Below are 4,462 nucleotides of genomic sequence, written 5' to 3' on the forward strand. Positions count from 1 at the left end.
TAAGAAAAGTTAGTCAAATGTACCATTGTTAGACAAACCAAAAATCACACTTCAAAGAACTCAATCTCTGACACTCAGAGAACCTAAAGCAGAGGCATGCAGTCTCGTTTGCTGGAGTGCGACAGATGGTATGAACACTGCCAGGTAGACCTCCTGAGACCAAGGGAACTGATTCAAGTGTGGGGAACTTGCTGTCAAGAAGGTTGAGCTGCAAATTGGCCAGATAGGTCCATTTTCCTAGGCTCAAACTGAAATTACTTACTGAATGTCTTGCACATCAAGCATCCCATTATCATCACATAAGTTGGCAAAAGCTTACCTCGCATGTGTTGACAAGCCTCTCAGTCAAAATGGAGGCTATGGTAAGCATGCAACGTAATGGTGCCCACCTGTATTCTAGGCAGTGCATATCCGCTTAGTGACAGCAGTGCAAACACAATGTAAAAAAGCCACACACAATGAAACTGGAGTAGGGGGGAGACCATCAACTGCCATATGGGCTGTCCTGTAAGCTTGGATTCATTGCCCTCTAACTCAGAGGTGTTAAATATATATGGTCCGCAAGCTAGATCTGGCCTGTGGACCCATGTCATCTGTCCCTCAGGGCTCCCTGAGCTGGGAATTTAGGGAGGATGTGAGCAGGGGCAGGGCCTGATTGGGGGGTGCAAGCAGTGGCTGTGTAGCTCCCTGATGCCATTCACCCTGCTGTCCCCACTTACTCTGCTACTGAAGGACAGGTGCTGAGTGGAGTTTGACAACCTTGACACCCCTGCTCTAATACGTGCTCGAGCATGAGGTGCTGATAAAGTGTTTTTATGGCCTGGTGGGTATTCGTGGGACTGGTCTAAATTGGTTCTTCTCTCTCCTAGCAGAGTGGTCCCAGAGGGTTGTGTTCGTTACCCCCTTGGGACCTTTCCTGTGGCGATCACAGGCTCTGTCTCGTTGCCCATTCCCATGCAAAGTGTATACAAGGCTACTGGGTGAGACTGCAGAGATTTGGAGTGAGGTGCCATGTCCGTGCTGATGACACTCAGCAAAATCTCTCTCGCTCTCTCATCTGCCCCAGGCCCTGCAGTCTGTCCTTTCCCACTGCATGGATGCAGTTGGGAATGGGATACAGGCAAATCAATTTGAAGTTGAATCCAGGTAAGACAAGTGATGGTGGTGAGTTAGGGGGCATTGGGACACTTACCATTGACAGAGTCCAGCCTCCCTTTGTCAGTCAAGTTTTCAGTCTTCATAGTTTCTAGGGTTGGAAGGGACCTGAGTAGATCATCTAGTTTGACCCTCTGCCATGGGGGTCCTCCGCTGCAACTGAATCTGCAGGTGGCAGCTATGGTTAGGAGCACCTTCCACCAACAACATCTGCTTGGAAGGTTGCAACCCTTTTGCCCAGATTTGGATCCGGCCACCATCATCCATACCTTGGTCACCTCAGGGCTGCATTCCTGCAACGTGCTGTACATGGAACTGCACCTGAAGACCTTCTCAAAGCTGCAGCTGGTGCAGAACACGGCAGCCCTGCTTCTGATGGCGGTGGGTCACTAGAAGCACGTAATTCTGTTGCTCCAGGGTCTGCAATGGGTCCCAGGAGCTTTATGGGTGTGATTCAAGGTGTTGATTTGGACTAGTAAGGTCCTAAATGGTTTGGGCCTTGCGTATCTGTGGGACTGCTTTCTCCCTTGTGGTCCATTGTGATACTTAAAGTCAAAAGAGAGCAACCTCCAAGTACTATTGATGTACCCAGTGTACTTGACGAAAACAAAGAAACTTCCTTCTTGACAGTCATCGTGAAGCTTGCTCCCTCTTGAGGCCCAGCAGACCCTGAGCCTGGACATCTTTTGGAAGCACTAAAACTTTCCTATTTAGTTAGGTGCTTACCAAACAAAGCTAAATTGGGGTATTGTTTAGGGGTGTTGTGTTTATCCTGAAGCTCTAGCTCCTCTTTTCTTGCTTTATAAGTTTTCTTTCCTTACTTCTTTCCCTTTGTTGAAGTGACCGTGTATACTGAAATAATAACCCGAGGACCAGAAAATAGTTACAAGTAAATGCCTTGTATCACTACTTACCTGCCTGTGTGTCTACTTCTGAGCGGTAATATTATGTCTCTGAAGGGGTCTCTGCTTCAGCCACAGTGAGAAATGGGTGCTGAAGCCAGAAGGCCCTATAAAGGGCTATCTGCAGAAATAGGAGGCCTGGGTCCTCGTGCTAAAAGAGGGCACAAGGTCAGAGGTGTAGCACACCCTGTCATTCCTGGGCAGGGAGCTTGCTCTGGGACAGGGTTCAGCAAATGCAAGAGGCAACAAGTTGGGCTGTTGAGCAAGATGTGGGCACTTCAGTTTGGAACAGGACAGGGCATGGGGAAGAGAAAGGCAGCAGCTCCTAAATCAGGGGGTGGGTCAAATTCCTCATGAGTGATGAGAATTAACCACAAGTTCACCAGGGTCCTAAATCTCCAGCTGAAGAGGGGTGGCCCTGCCCTGCCCAACAGCTGTCCACACTCCTACCCCACAACCCCTTGTACATCTTTAGTTGCCTTGTGCTGGCCCACAGCCTCCTTCTCTGCCCCCATCTCCTGCACATCCCCACTTTGTCCTGCATTCCCTTCCCCTTTCAACATCCTCCATGACTCTATTCCCACCCCCCAGCTATCTCCCTATCTACTCCTATGCACCAATTACCACCCAGCCTGTGCCCCAGGCCATGCTCTCTGCTTCCTGCCCCACATAGCCTAGGGCAGGAGCTCCCAACCCCCATGCTGTGGCTGGGTACCAGGCCATGAAAGATTGGTTGTCAGTCTGCAGGAGATTTGGATGCCAGACCAGAAGTGACCACAGACTGGCAAACTGGGCTGGAAGTGATTGGCGTACTGCAGACCAGCAGCCAACATTTTTATGAGTATAAAAAAGGGTTGGCTGCCTGCCCACAGTACGCTGGTTACTGCTGGTCAGCATAAAAATCTTGGGAACCCCTGGCCTAGGGAAGGGCCAAAGTCATGATGATGCATGAGAGCCAGTCCTTGCTCCCTAGCTGGGGCCGGGAGAGTAGAGCGCAGCTGTCCACAGTGTGGAGAGTGCCCCTTGAAAGAGTGGGAATCCCTACTCGGCTCCCCTGGGCTGTGCAGCAGTGAGCAGCCTTTCCTCCTCTTCTGAATGGCAAGCAACAGCTTGGCAAAGGGTATAGCATGTACCAAAAGAGAAGTGTCAGCCTAGTGCTCCCACCTAGCTTCCTGGCTATTTTTCATGACAAATAGGAATATTACTGCAAGGCTGTAATGGGACTTTTTTTTAAAGCCAGTTCTAGACACCCCACCTTCCCCCAGCACTTGAGGGGCAGGAAAAGGGTTAACTGAGAAAAGCAGCTTGCCAATATTCAAGTCCTCCATGAGCCAAATGCATGCCCACATGCAGTTATGCTCTCACAGACTGCACTCAGAAACAGGGGGAGTTTCTCCCACGTGTCCTCTTTGTGCCCACCTGAATGTGATATGCTTGGAGGGGGCATCTCTGGCAACAGGAGCACCTGTGTGTTTGCTAGGCTTCATACTGCAAGGGCCACCTACCCAAGCTTGTTAAGCTGAGTCCCAGTATTGGGAACACAACTCTGCAGGTCAACCACTGCTGAATGAAGGGATGAGTAGTGCGCACCTCATGACCAGTGGACTGGGTTTGTGCTAATACTGGGGTATTTTCATCACCTGGATTAGAGGTAGGTGGAGGAGAGGCAGGGTACTTCCCACCCTCCTAGGCCACCACACCTAGGTATGAGAAGGGGGAGGCAGAACCAATCTCATGCTGTTTGAATGAAACCAAAAGGATTTAAGATACTTCAGCATTGGCCAGGATTTTTTAGTGCTGAGATAACCTCACTTATCCTAAAAACAGGCTCACACCATAGTGATGCTTTTCCCAAACTCTTATTTCCAGAACTTCAGCATCCCACAGAAACTATATTACCACATTTAAAGCCCTTTCCTTTTGAAATTTTCAGTCTGGTTTTTATTAGCCTGCCAACCACACCTGCAAAGCACCCAAAAAGTCACCTGGGGAATAAATACTTGCTGTGATGGAAACACTACAGCTCAAGTATGACCCAAGGAGGTGGTGGGACTAAGAGAAGGTCTGTGGGATTGATGAAGTTCCCTGGCTTCCACTGTGCAAGAGGTGGGAAGGTCCCTTCTGCTCTTTCACTCATGCTTGCAGGTCTGGAGCATAGTAAACCTCAGCAAAATGGGCACAGCAACATCTTGAATACGGATGTTCACTCAAAGGCTGAGGAAATTTTAAAGTTCTTCCTTTATAATAGCATCACCACTGAAGTCAAAGGGACTGAAGCTATCAAAGCAGGCCCCAGTCCAAGTCCTGTCAAACTAGTAAGTAGTATAGTCTTGGAAGGCCTCCTGGGATTGGAGAAACCTCTTCAAGACTAAGGGTGAACAGTTGCCTGCCTTGAGTAGACAAAT

This window comes from Crocodylus porosus, unplaced genomic scaffold, assembly GCF_001723895.1.
Source record: "Crocodylus porosus isolate Cpor-Errol unplaced genomic scaffold, CroPor_comp1, whole genome shotgun sequence".
Classification (NCBI taxonomy): Eukaryota; Metazoa; Chordata; order Crocodylia; family Crocodylidae; genus Crocodylus; species Crocodylus porosus.